Genomic DNA, 15,189 nt, shown 5'->3' with positions numbered 1-15,189 from the left:
GTTTCAATTGTAATGAAGTAGGTCATATTGCTGCAAGGTGTCCACAGAAAAAGGATTCCAAGGAAGGAAAGAAATACAAGTACAAAAGAGATGATGACAAGAGAGATTACAAAGAAAAGGTAAGAAGTGTTATATTGTTGAAGAAAATTATGATGACAATGATGATGAAGTTGTTTATGTAGCCATGAAGGACCAATCTGATGAAGAAGAGCCCACAACACTAGTAACATGTATAAACAAGAATGACAGATGGATCATGGATAGTGGATGCTCACATCACATGACAGGAGACAAAAGTAAGTTTGTTAACTTTACTCAGTATGATGGAAATAGTGTTAGATTTGGTAATGATGCTCCATGTCAAATCAAAGGAAAAGGTTCCATTAAGCTCATAGAACAAATTTCATGTGACAATGCATACTATGTTGAAGGATTAAACTACAATTTATTGAGTGTCTCACAGTAAGGCAATATAGGTTGCAAAGTGGAATTTGGAAACAAAACAACAAAAATCTATGATACTGATGGTAAACTGATAGGAAAAGGAGATCAAACAAAGAGTAATTTGTTTTACCTTGATATGGATGATGTTTCTTGTTTATTTGCAAAATTTGATGATGAATGGTTATGGCATAGAATATTATGTCATGTCAACTTTGACAATCTAGTCAACATCAGTAAAATGAAGAAAGTCAGACGTTTACCAAAATTGAAGAAGCCTGATAATATCATGTGCAAACAATGTCAGCTAGGAAAGATGACAAAGTCAAGTTTCAAAAGCAAAAACTATACATCTAAAGAGATACTTGAGTTAGTTCACACTAACTTATGTGGTCCAATGGAAATACAAAGCTATAGAGGAGATAAATGCATAATGCTATTTGTTGATGACTATTCTAGGATGATGTCTGTTATGTTCTTAAAACAAAAATCTAATGCTTTTCAAATGTTTAAGTGGTATGTGGCTAGAGTTGAAAAGGAAACTAGAAAAAGCTTGAAATGCCTAAGATCAGATAGAGGTGGTGAATTTACATCAAATGAATTCGAGATATTCTATAATGATAAAGGAATCAAAAGACAAACATCAACTCCTAGAACTCCCCCACAGAATGGAATTGCTGAAAGAAGAAACAGATCTGTGATTGACTGCGCCAGAACACTAATGATGGAAAAGGCTGTTGCTCTAAAATACTGGAGAGAAGTTGTAAGTCTAGTTGTTCATACACTGAACCAAGTACAAGTCAAGAAAGGTACAAATACAACACCATTTGAATTATGGTATGGTCACTCACCCAATGTAAAACATTTGAAAGTGTTTGGTTGCAAATGTTTTATCCTTAAAGATGTTAGAAATGGAAAATTTGATGCAAAAAGTGATGAAGGTATATTTCTTGGTTACTCCACTAGAAGTAAGGCATATAAGTGTTTGAATATTAACACTAACAAAATTGTGGAAAGTGCAAATGTAAATTTTGATGAGCACACAAAAGTCCAAGCTAAAATACCAAAGAAAATGGAAGAATAAAAAACCTTTGTGTATTCTTATGAAGGAATGACTGTTGATGAGGATGATGTCAATCAAATTAAAAATCAACAACAAGTATCAGCTTCAATCAAGTCACAACCAGTGAATGTCGAGTTGCATTCAGAAGCCAAGTTGCAGAATGAAGAAAATGCACAATCTAATTCTGAAGATAGTACACATGATGAAGAACAACCTGACAACAAAGTGCATAGTGATCCTGAATCCAAAAGATCAAACATGGAAACAAGGACATAGCCAAGGTTATCCAAATATGTAAAAAGACATCACCCTGCTGAATAGATAATTGGTGACAAAGATGCAAGACCAATGACAAGGAACATACTAAGACATGAATCATGTCTAATTAGCAAATCTGAACCCAAGATAGTATATGGTGCATTACAAGATGATGACTGGTATAAAGCTATGGAAGAAGAAATTGATCAAATAAGAAAAAACAAAACGTGGACTTTGGTTCCCAGACCAACTGACAAGAATGTGATTGGCACCAAATGGGTATTCAAAAATAAACTAGATGAGAATGGTGAGATTACCAGAAATAAAGCTAGACTAGTATGCAAGGGTTATGCTCAAGAAGAAGGAATAGACTATGGGGAAACATTTTCCCTTGTTGCTAGAATGGAAGCAGTAAGAACTTTACTTGCATATGCTGCCTACAAAGATTTTAAAGTCTATCAGATGGATGTAAAATTTGCCTTCTTAAATGGTATACTAGAAGAAGAAGTCTACATTAAACAACCAAAAGAATTTGTTGATGAAAACAATAGAGATATGGTGTGTAAGCTACATAAAGCACTCTATGGTTTGAAACAAGCACCTAGAGCATGGTATGAGAGACTTCACAAGTAGCTAGTGCAAATTGGATTTGAAAGAGCTGATGATAACAGCAACATGTACATCAAAGCAGAAGAAGGTAAAGACATTATTGTATTTGAAATCTTTGTTAATGACATAGTGTTTGGTGGTAAGGAAGTACTTTGCAAAGGCTTTGCTGACAAAATGAAACATGAATTTGAGATGTCTATGTTTGGAGAAATAAAATTCTTTGTTGGATTGCAAGTACATCAACACAAACATGGTATATTTGTGACACAATCAAAATACATCAAAGAAATTCTTAAAACGTTTGGATTGAAGGAATCCAAACCAGTCAACACACCCATGGCAATAGGAAATAAGCTGTCCAAAAATGATGAATCAACTGAAGTCAATCAAACAATGTACAGATCCATGATTGGAAAACTACAATATGTTGTACATAGTAGACCAGATATAGCATTAGTAGTTGGAATAGTAGCTAGATTCTCTACTAATCCCAAAAAAAATCATCTCATAGCAGTAAAAAGAATAATGAGATATCTAAAAGGAACTGATAACTTTGGTCTATACTACAAAAAAAATAGAAAACTTGAGCTCAATGCATATACAGATGCAGACTGGGGAGGAAATATTGATGATAGAAAAAGCACAAGTGGAGGTGCATTATTTCTAGGCAAAAGACTAGTCACCTAGACTAGCAAGAAACAAACATGTACATCCCAGTCCACTGCAGAGTCAGAATATGTGGTAGCTGCAGTCAATTGCAAAAACATTGTATGGCTCACACATCTATTGAATGGAATGAAAGAAGAAGTAACAAAACCTGTGATATTGTATTGTGATAATACAAGTGCTATAAACATATCCAAAAATCCAGTGATGCATGCAAAAACCAAGCATATTGCAATCAAGTATCATTATGTCAGAGAATTGGTAGAAGACAAACAAGTCAAGTTGGAATACATTCACATAAAGGAATAAACTGCAGATATCTGCACCAAACCATTGCCCAAGGATGCCTATGAATATCTTAGAGGCAAGTTGGGGGTAATACCCCTAACTCAAGCAGTTTAAAGCAACAAGGAAGCTGCCCTACATCAATAGGAATAAATCATTGAAATATTAATAGGTTGATGCAAAGGATGATAGCAGGAGCAGAAACTCCAAATCAGTCACAAGCATGGTGACAAAGGGAGAAAATCAACAAGAAGCCAAAGCTTATATTTTGCATGATAAAGATGCTACATCTTTGGCATTTATGTCAAAGAGGGAGAAATATGCAGAAATCTGATCAATACAAAGAAAGAGGGAGATATATATGAAAGAGGGAGATATATGAGATCAGTAGTAAAAATACAACAAGACAACGTATACAATCTTGGTGGTAACTAAGTTGATTAATTGATCAGTTTGGTTTTCCATCAATGCCAAAGAGGGAGATTGTTGGAAATGATTGAAATGATCATAAGAAAAGTTATTGGAATAATATATGGAACTGGTAAAGAATGTCCTCAATCATTGTTTTGTCATTGATGTCAAACTTGCTACTTGTAGGAATGACAATTGCTTTAGTGATCCAAATACTATCAATTAGTTGATTGTCAAGGAGGAGGCAATCAATAAGATGTAACTAGAACACCTAGAGAAAGGTTGAAGTTATGATGTTGTAATGAAGTACAAGGATCAGCTAAGCCATTGATGAAAAAGTGTATTTGATGACATACTATAAGATACAAAGAATGGGCACACTGAAACATATCAAAGATTTAAGGTTTTAGCTAAGTCTTTTGTAAAGCTCAACTAAGTTCACTAGAGAGAAGGAGCCGAGCAAGCTAGTAAGAGTCGAGAAAATTCCTAGTTAATGCTGAGTAAACTTCAGATGTCAAGTAAACTTTAGGTGCCCAGTAAACTTCAGACGCTGAGCAAGTTCAGATGCCGAGTGACATAGAGTTTATCAAGTGTCGAGTAGAACCAAGTGCCGAGTAGTTATAGGTGTCAAGTAACACAGAGGTGCCGGGCACTAATAACTCAATAATGCTGAGTTGCTACATTATTTTGAAAATTGAAGATTCACCAAATCTAAGCCGACAAGGTTGTTATCTAGAAATTTGTGAATTAAAAGGAAGATAAGAATGATGAGATGGTGACACAAAACACCATGTAGAACATTTTTAAGGATACAACTGGCGAAGTTTCTAGAAGAGAAAAAGATATGGGGTAGATACATTGTATCCTACCTAATCCATTTTGAAACCCTAAAATTGGAGAGGGAGAATTGAGCGGCAAAGGAAAATTAGATTTCTATTTAAGAAGACATAAGTTAATGAAGAGAGAGAGAGAGAGAGAGAGAGAGAGAGAGAGAGAGAGAGAGAGAGAGAGAGGTGGTCAAGCATAAAAGCATGAAGTACTAAAGAAGGTGCTAAGGAGAAGAAAGCAAATGAACTTTGTTTGGATAGACGACCACAAGGATGATTGCATTGGTAGAATGAGTAAGAAGACTCAAGGAGACGAAGCTTGAGAGGAAGACAAGTAGTCGGAGCTGGAGTGATTGAAGCCAAGCATAAGGATTGAACTAAAAGTGTGATCTGAAATTTGCAAAGTATGTTGTAAGTTATATCACATCAAAAGACCATTATCGTTACTTTCTAGCAATTATAACAGTAAGTTTAAATCCTATGGACTTAGGTTGGTTTAATAGCCATAAGATAAATCCTTTAATAGTGTGACATTCCAAGTGAATGTTCTAAAGACCTTTAACTAGGCTCATTCCTAATAGTTTGGTGAAATCCTCTAATAGGGTCACATTTAATAGTGTGTTGTAAGCCTTTAACAAGGCAGGCTTTTAACAGGGCATCACTTCAGAAGAGTGAGAATCAAGTAGCATGTTACTGGTGGTTTTTCCCAAATTAGGTTTCCACATAAATCATTTTGTCATGTGTTGATCTTGGATGTTTTATCTTTGCATATTGATTTATTGTAACTTTCTTATATGATTGATTTAAGTTTGGATGGATGAAAAGTGTATGGACTCATTAAAAGTAGCAAAAAGGTATTAATAGGGCATTTGGACCTTGGATAACTGATTCACCCCCCCTCTCAGTTATTCTAAAGAATTCTAACGTCTCCACCTAGATCGGAATCAGTATAGCCATGTAAAATAAATTTAGAATTGGTAGCATAAAATAATCCCATATTAATAGTTCCTTTAATGTACCTTAAGATTCATTTAGCAACTTTAAAATGAGTTTGTTGAGGTTTAGACATAAATCTAGAAACTAAACCAACACTATAAGCAATATCAGGTCTAGTAAGAGTTAAATAATTTAAACTTCCTACCAACTGCCTATACAAAGTTTCATCAACAAAAGGAGTATTCATATTAGCCATTAATTTAGTTCCTAATTCACATGAAATTGAAACATGGTTAGAATCATTCATCTTAAATTTTTCTAAAAGATCATGAGCATACTTGCTTTGAGAAAGAAAGATACCCCTAGGAGTTTGGCAAATTTGCATATCTAAGAAGTAATGTAAAATACCTAAATCAGTCATCTGAAATTTCTGTTTAAGTTGAAACTTAATATTAGAAATCAAAGCATCTGAACTAGAAGTGAGAACTAAATCATCTACATAAACAATAACAATGATAATATCATCTTTAGTATGTTTAATATACAAATTAGGATCATTCTTGCTTCTAGAAAAGCCTTGAGAAATAAAGAAAGAATTAATTTTAGAATACCATTCTCTAGGTGATTGTTTAAGACCATAAATAGATTTTTTTAATTTGCAAACTAGATTTTCACTACCTTTCTTAACAAATCCAGGAGGTTGAGCCATATAGATTTCTTCATGTAAATCACCATTTAAGAAGGCACTTTTAACATCCATTTGGTGAACAGGCCAATTCATTTTAGATGCTTATGCAAGAACTAATTTAATAGTAGGCATTTTAGCAACAGGAGCAAAAGTTTCATTATAATCTAATCCTTCTATTTGTGAAAAACCTCTAGCAACTAATCTAGCCTTAAATTTACTAATTTCATTATTAGCATTCAATTTTGTTTTGTATAAACATTTACATGAAACTATATTCTTTCCATGAGGCAACTTGACTAAGTCCCAAGTTTGATTAGAAATTAAAAATTTATATTCCTCTTGCATGGCTTTTTTCCAATGAGGTTGAGAGTTAGCTTGATCAAAGGACTTAGGACCATTAGAATTCATAATAGTAGTCATCAAAGCATAATTACAATAATTAATCCTTCTATGTTTAATTCCACAAAATCTAGAAATGTAGTTATCACTTTCATTGATTGAGTTTTGAGCCCATTTAGGTTTACATTTAGTGGTAATGGAATCATCACTAGAAGAAGAATCATTATCAATAAAAGCATCATTGGTAGCTACTTGAATATCATTACTAGTAGAAGCAGAAATAATAGGTGGTGCTTGAGTTGTAGGGTTAAGAGAAGGAGTAGGGTTAAGAGAAGGAGGTTGGTCCTCCACTAGCACAATTTTAGTGTCACTGAATTCTGCATCTTGTGTAGTAGAATAGTCATGTACACCATTTTCTGCAATGCAAACATCTCTAGGAACTTGAACTTTTTTAGTAGTGGAATCATAAACATGATAACCCTTAGTGTTTTCATCATAACCAACAAACATATAAGGAGAAGACTTAGCATCTAATTTATGTCTTTTCTGTTTAGGAGTATGAATATAAGCAACAGATCCAAAAATTTGCAAATGATGTAAATCAGGTTTCCTACCAGACCATGCCTCTTTTGGAGTAATATCCTTGAGAGCTTTGGTAGGAGTCCTATTAAGAATATAAGTTGCACAAAACATGGCTTCAGCCCAAAATTTATAATGCAGATTCTTAGCATGCAACATGCATCTGGCCATTTCAACAATTGTCTGATGCTTCCTTTCTATGACACCATTTTGCTGTGGTGTATAAGGAATAGTAAGCTCGTGTTTAATTACACATGATTTCAAATAAGAATGAAAAGCATTATTCACATATTCCTTTCCATTATCAGTTCTGAGAATTTTAAGTTTAAAACCAGATTGCCTTTCAACATATAACTGAAATTCAATGAATATATCGAGAACTTGATCCTTGCTATGCAAAAAATAGATCCAAGTTTGTCTAGAAAAATCATCAACAAAGGTAAGTGCATACCGAGAACCTTGGATGGAGTTATTCTCCATGGGGCCCAAAAGGTCACTATGGACAAGGTGCAACTTATGAGTTGCCCGCCATGATTTACCACTTGGAAAGGGCCCCCTATGCATCTTACCACTCATACAACCAGTACAAACAATCTTAGAAGGAATAATATGAGGCAAGCCATCAACCATATTTCTTTTGTGCATTAAAGTAATATAATTTGAATTTAAATGGCCAAGTCTTTCATGTCATATATTGAAATCAATGGAAGTATGCAAAGAATATCATGAACTAGCAAATTCATGGAATTTAAATAAGTTGTCATTATCCATTTTAGCATGAGCAATCACCTATTTAGTTTGAGGATCTATGACATAACATGTATCTTTATAGAATTCAACTTTATAGTCTTGACATAACTATGAAATAGAAAGAAAATTAATTTTTAGATCAGGTACATATAATACATCATGCAATTTACCATTAGGAATAGTTACATCACCTAAACCTTCAACTTTACCAGTCTGATTATTAGCTAATTGAATAGGAATGTTAGCAATATCAGGTTGCAGATAATCAAAAATATCTTTATGAGAAGTTACATGTTGTGATGCACCACTGTCAACAATCCACTCTAAAGGTCTACAAACATTAAAGTTACAAGTAAAAGCATAACGAGAAGTGGAACCATTAGAGTTACCTTTTTTATGATTTGATTTTTGATTATGGTTACTGTTGTTAATATGTTTTTTATCATTTTGATTTTTAAAATAGTTATTGACAACATGTCCATCTTTGCCACGATAAGAAAAATGAGGTTTGGAATTTGAATGATTCCTTTGATTATGATTATTACGATTGTCATTATGATGATTGTTATGGTTATTGTTATTATTGTTATATTTGGTATGAGATTTATTATTGAAATTATTAGAATTATTAGTATAGTGTTTGTTATTATGATTATTATTATTATTTGAACGAAAATAATTATTATTTGAATTTCGAGACATAAATGCATGTTCAGTTGATTTAAGGGTACCAAATTGAATTAGCTTAGCTTCTTCTTATCTTAATAAAGTTTGAAAAATAACATAAGTTAACTAAGTAGTTAATGTAGGAATAGCAAGCTGTGCATGAACATTAGTTATAAACTGTTGAAACTGTCTAGGAAGACATTTTTTAAGAATAATATGAATTAAACGAATGTCATCTAATTGAACACCTAAAGAAATAATTTGGCTTTTAATAGAATCAAAATTCAACAAAAATTCATCCATAGTCATAAAATCTGTATACCTGAGATCTTCAAGTTGATCCTGCAACTATATTTTGCGATATTCATCTCCACTGTCATATTTGGTTTGCAAAATTAACCAGGCATCATGAGCTTTAGAACAGTGAGCAATTAACACATATAAATATGGAATAATGGAAATACCAATTAATCCTAAAGATTCTTCATTTTTAAGTTTCCAAGTATCTTTTTCATCTTGAGTAGCCGCTGAACCAGGTTCAACAGAAGGATCAGTGGCTATCTCGAAGAGGTGTTTAAAATGAAAAATGAATGAAATGTGAGTTTTCCAGGAATGATAATTACTATGATTAAGTTTTATTTCTAGAATTAAGGTTGACATTTTAATGAAAAAAAAATGTCCCTCCTAATAGAAATATGACTTAAAAATTAACTAGAATAAAAAACTTGCAAAAGAAACTATGATTAAGATTCTAAAGAAAAATAATAATATAGCCCTACAAAGAGACGTTAGAAAAATGATTAGTCGGAAACAAAAAGAATAATTTAGAGATGTTTTAGAATAATTAAATGATTATAGCCTAAAATAAATGACAGACAAATGAATCCAACTCTCTATATTTAGGATTCCTATTGATGTAAAATGATGAAAACAAACTTATACGTGGTCAAATTTTGAAGTTATAAATTAATTTTATAATTCTCTATTATGACCAAAATAATAACCTTTTAAAGAATAAACCAACGAATACTTAATGAAGGAAAAGAATAAAAGATTGATTACTTATAATATTTAACTTAATGAGAAAAAAAACTTATAAGTAATCAAGAGTATATATAAATGGATTAATTAAAAAAACTTATAACAAAATGATATGCAAAAACATGATTGAATGCAAAACAATTGCATGCAAAAATAATTTAAACAAGAGTGAAGGAAACGAATTTTATTTTTTAACAACCCTAAATAAAAAAACTCAAAAGAACTTAATATACCTCTTTTTACTAAATGTCTCCTCTTTCTTTTAAAAATGCATTAATACAAAAAACTTTTAACTCTAAAAAACCTAATAAATACTGCAAACGCTTTTAATGAAAATGTAATACACTGTTTGTTAAAAACAACATGCAAACATTTAAGATGCAACACTTGTAAACAACTTTAGATGCATTATAAAAAATGTATCTATAGGAAAAATGTTTTAAAAAATGTGAAAAGCAAAAATAAAACCTAATATGCGTGGGAAAGAGATGGGCATATCAGAAGGGAAGATCTTCACCATGATATTCAGACTAGAAGGCAGCAAAAACAAAAAAAACGTAGAATAGCAATAAAAGAAGAACACCACGAATTTAGGCCAAAGAACTTAGCCGATCCGAGGTTGCAACTTCGAATCTAATCCCTGCTCACCAGCTGCGCACTTATTACAGGTTTCTCATCTCGATTCACAGGACAACAAAATCTTGATGCTCTAAAACCAAAGCAGAAGACCGAAAAAAAAGTTGGAAGCTTTGGTGGCCAAGAGAAAGGCCGAAGCTAAGAGTGGGGAGAAGAACAAGAGACAAAAAGCTCCTTCTCTGCTTGCGGCAAAGCCTGCCAAAAAACTTGTTAATAAGCTTGCGGAAAAGCTTGGTAGCAAGGCTAAGCCCAACTCTGCTCCTCTGAAACGGTGAAGAAGAACTCTCAAATGAGGATTCTAAAGATGAATGAACTTCAAAAGCAACTTTTCAAAAATTTATGACAAGAAAGCCAAGTTGGAAAAAGAAAAAAATAGGGTTTCTTTCCAAAAAGATAATCGGATTGGAAAGAAAGTTGCTTAAAAAAATTGAACAAAGATTTGGGGAAAAAATGAGATATTTAAAATCTCATAGATTTAAAAAACTTTTTATAATTCAAAATAGATATATTAAGATAAAGATTAGAAATTTATTTATTTTTCAAATATGAATATGAAATGTTTAAATTATCTCAATATATATTGAAATGAAATATAAAATTTAAAATAGAGATATAAGGAATGTTTTAAATTTTAATTTTTTAAACTAATCTATGTGAGTACTAAGGTTTGTTTATTGACACACTTTGAATTATGATTTCCTTCAAGAATGTTAAGGAGAAATAATAAGAGTAATATATATATATATATATATATATTTTTTTTTTTTTTAATTGCACAAATTATAATAAATGAGTGCTTATGAAGTAATGCTTCTTGTTTTGGTGGCACACCTTCCAAAACAAGAGCAAAAAAAATGAAATTTTGAAAGGAAAACTCTTTGGCGGCAAGCCTTCCAAAGAGGGTTAGAAAATAATGATAAAAAATGATACAATAAAATCTGCACACAAAATATGTTAGAATGAGCAAACCACAACAAAAACTTCTTCTCTCAATGACATCTCCAAATAAGGTGTGCTCAAATGAATGGCAACCTTCAACAGAAAACTTAAAAATGAGGATTAGTAACCAAGCTTTGATACCATGAAAGAAACGAAAAGGTAAAGCAAGGAATGAGAAATAATTCAAGTAAGTTAAGTGTGAAACAATGTTACCATGAGATAAGAAAAATCCAAGAGCATACACCAAGAGTTCAACAATGGAGACAAGGATTTATAAGGGGAAAGCAAAGAAAACCCCTTGTGAGTATTATGAATGAAGGCAAATGCCTAGAGAAGAGAGAGAGAGTGTTGGAGCAAAATAGCTCAATACAATAACATCAAAATGATGTGTAAAGAAGAAAGAAAGAGGAACATCTCTTTTAAAGAGATGAGAAAGGAGTTGCATGTGTTGGCATGTGTAACTCCCATTTCTATGAATGCCACATTCATAATAGGTGTGTGCGAAGTGTCACAATCCTCTTAAGGAGGATAAACTAAATCCCTTAATAAAGGAATTATAAAAATGAGTTGTCCTCACATGTGGAATAAAGGACAAATAATGACATGTCCTCCACATGTGTACAATAGGACAAACTACATTTAGGGATCCTTGGAATATCCCAATTAAATACATCCAAGGGAAGATTAATGTTTCTAACAAGTATCAGTTGATGCAAATCTACTCAACAAGAGAAATATTTTGATACAAAGTATAGTATAGAACATATCAAACAACTTAGGGGGATTTATAAAATTATGAGGTATAAATCATATTGCAAAATTTTGAGATTTTGAAATTTTGTATAGAAGTTGAATTGACATCTATGTTATGCTCATAAGAATAATATTATTAATGTATGACCAAGTGTTTTTGACACTCATGTCAAAGGGGGAGATTGTTAATCTCAAATCAATTTTGACAAGTGAGTGTCTATACACGTAAGTCATTTTCTTAGTTCATGTTGAACAAGTAACATATGCTAAGAACAACCTATAAGTTAGAGCATACCAAATAAATAATGAGTATTGAGTCACTCATATGCCAAGTCACTCAAGTGTTGAGCAGATAGTAGGTGTCAAGTGATTCAAGAGCTAAGCAAGCAGTGTGTGCTGAGTCATTCAATTGTCGAGTGACAATATTGAAGTCACAGTTAGTGCTAAGCACTAGGGACTTAGATGCTAAGTAATGCAATTTTAACATATTTTTTTGTATTGGCATAAACTACTATGTAAACCATTGTTGAGCTGACTTAAGGATTGAATTACAATCTTTTGATGATAAGGATGAATATCAAGTGGGAATCCCTATGTATTACATGCATCCAACTATGTAAAGGGAAGGTTTAATCAAAAATATGGGTAAATCACAACCATTGATTCATACCTAACCCTAAGTCACTTAGGTCTTCTTAAGGAGGACAAACCCTAAACTTTTTATGAATGATCAGAGAGAAGAAGAGTTTGCATGGACAAATAGGACATTCATAGTGACCAAGTTATTATGATCTAAATTGCATTGTAGAATTAATTAAAGGAGAACAAATGAAGGAAATAGTGAACAACAAAGAGACATTTGATCAAGAAGGATCATGTACACAATAACATAGAGGTGATTCAACATCAAGCAACAAACTAGTAATCGTAGGATCATTGCTAAGACATTCTACTAGGTGAATTAGTTAAATCTCTTAACAAAGTAGTCCCAACACACTATATTCAAATCCTCTAACAAGGTGCTTATTTAATTGTGAGTTGAAGTCCTTTAACCAGGCACACTTCTAATAGGGTGTTGAAATCCTTTGATAGGGTAAAACCTAATAGACTTTGTAAGCTTTTAATAGGGAAAACCTTTCATAGGGTAGATCATGTTTCATGATCAAACATTATAACCTTCATTAGATATGTTTAATTATTGCAATAGTGAAGATTTTTTGGTTTCATCCCCACCCCAATTTTACCTTCTCATTGGAGAGTTTCTAGGTAATCATATCTTCTGTCATATATGTGTGAATGCTTACTTGCTTACATACTTTAGATGTATATGCTTTATGTGGTATTTTAGTTTACTTATTAATTTGTGAGATGGATGTGAGGTAAATGTTTTTATGGGTAAAAGTTTGAAGCACTTATTCACCCCACCTCTTAGAGTTTACCTTTTCTATTGTAATTCCAATATGCAGTTGTGCTAATGTTGGTTCAAGTGCAGGAGTAGTGTTGACACCACCTAGTGTGGAAATTACTTTCTTGGATTATAAGTTAGATTTGAAAAATAATAACAATTCTATAGAATATGAAGCCCTTCTCCTTGGTATAATTGCAACAACAAAAAAAGGAGTCAAGATACTTAAAACTCAAGGAGATGCAAAGTTAGTGGTGGTGAGACAAGTCAACAACCAATATATAGTAAAGAACTCAAGATTGAGGAACTATCGTAATAAGGTGTGGGATGAAACTGAGGGTTTATATGCTTTTAAAATTATATTAGTAAAAAGGAATTCAATTCAAGAGCTAATTCTTTGGCAATCTCTGGATCATTGCTCTTAGCACATCCTGATTTCAAAGATCAGACCTATAAAGTAGAAGTTCTATTCATGCCTAATGCCCTTGGTAATGAATATTCATAGAAGGTGTTTGAAGATGAAAAACACATACTAATTTAATTGAAGGGGAAGATCCTTTTGAATTCATGTTTTTAAAGGAAGTACTAATGCAAATGGTGATGATTTAGTGACAGGTGATAAAAAGAGAATAGAGCTTGATATGATTCAATTGAAAGGTAATAAGATTCCACCTCATCTAATCTATTTAGACTTTTTTTTTATAAGCATGATGCATATACAAAGAGAGAAAGAGATAATAAAGGAAAAACCTATGGTGAATATAATGGAATCAATATAGGGACAGAAATCAGCCCAAAAATGATAAACATAGGAAAGTGTTGCACACCAAAAGAGAGGATAGTGATCAACAAGTTACTCATTGAATTTCAAAATGTATTTTCTTGGAGCTATGAAGACTTAAAGAATTTTATGGGTGGGAAGTTCAAGCATGAAATCCATCTTAAACTAGAATCAACACCATTCTAGCAGAAACAAAGAAACTATAACCCTATAGTTGAAGGAGTAATCTTCAAGCAGATTAACAAAATGTTGCAGGCTAGGATTATATATCCTATTAATCATTCCACTTGGGTTGCTAATATTGTGCTAATGAGGAAGAAGAATAGAGAGATAAATATATTTGTGTAGATTTTAGAAATCTAAATCAAGCCTTAGTCAAAGATAATTTTTCTCTCCCTAATATGGGTCATCTTTTACAAACTATTGCAGGATCAAAAATGATGTCCTTGTTAGATGGATTTTTAGGATATAATCAAATTTAGGTAAATCAAGTAAATCAGTTCAAAACTACATTTACCATACCATGGGGTACTTTTTCCTATAATAGAATTCCTTTGGGCTTACTTAATGTAGGTGCAAAATTTCAACATGGCATGAATTTGGCTTTTGACGATTTAAAAGATAGATTTTTTTTAGATTACGATAAAAACAGGTTTTGAAGGGACCCCAAAACCCTTTAAACAAAGTTGAAAAGATAAAACATTAATACAACTAGGTTTTACAAGGACTTGAAACCTACTATTTAAATAGTATCAAAATCAAGTTTTATAGGGACCTGAAACCACATAAAATATCCAAAAAAATGAACCCAAATTTTACAAGGACTTGGAACCTAGTTTAAACAACCGATAAAAACTAGATATCACTACCAAAAATAGAAACCATTTACCAAAACCAGTAAATAAAACCAAGACAAGAACAAAAACACGAGAGCAAAGACCAGTAAATGCTGCTATTGTAGCTCTTTGATCATTTTGACCACTTCTTTACCAATCTCCACAATACCTTGAATGGAATCAATAGCCGATCCACTAGCAGGCTCCATAGCTCTCTTCTTGGAACTCTACCTAGTTCTCTTACTAGGACCCCCTGGTGACATAATTTCTTTATTGGTAC

This window comes from Cupressus sempervirens, chromosome 9 (assembly GCF_028749045.1).
Source record: "Cupressus sempervirens isolate cs-2001-9-10 chromosome 9, ASM2874904v1, whole genome shotgun sequence".
Classification (NCBI taxonomy): Eukaryota; Viridiplantae; Streptophyta; class Pinopsida; order Cupressales; family Cupressaceae; genus Cupressus; species Cupressus sempervirens.
Note: the sequence above shows the minus strand (reverse complement) of the source record.